The sequence below is a fragment of the Bison bison genome, unplaced genomic scaffold (genome assembly GCF_000754665.1).
Source record: "Bison bison bison isolate TAMUID 2011002044 unplaced genomic scaffold, Bison_UMD1.0 scf7180017864198, whole genome shotgun sequence".
Taxonomy (NCBI): domain Eukaryota; kingdom Metazoa; phylum Chordata; class Mammalia; order Artiodactyla; family Bovidae; genus Bison; species Bison bison.
The window spans coordinates 8463931-8464375 of NW_011494770.1; positions in this window are offsets into that span (position 1 = coordinate 8463931).

Sequence of the window (445 nt, forward strand, 5' to 3'; positions counted from 1 at the left end):
GTGGCCACAGCAGGACTGTGACTAGAGAAAAAGCTCAAGTCTAAGAAGAAAAAAAGTTTTTGGCCAAATAAACATAGTGATAATCTAACTTAATGTGAAGACTGTTTTGTAGAATAACTCTCTTAATAATCACTCCTGAAAATAACCTTCCAAGTTCACACCTTGCACTACAGGGATTCCATCAAGGGATTTTTAATGTATAAATACTAATCCTCAGAACCTGTGGATGTCAGCTTTTGCAGTTGCCTCCACTTGACTTTACTTCATCACTTATTTGCTGTTGCAAAGTGATAGCTTAATCTCTGAAGTGAACTGGACAAGGCCCTTATGTGGCTAACTGGATTTTGTAGATGTGGTTAAGGATTTTGAGATGGCAAGATTATTTTTGACTATCCAGATGAGCTCAATGTAATCACAAGGGTCATTAAAAATGAAAAAGGGAGAT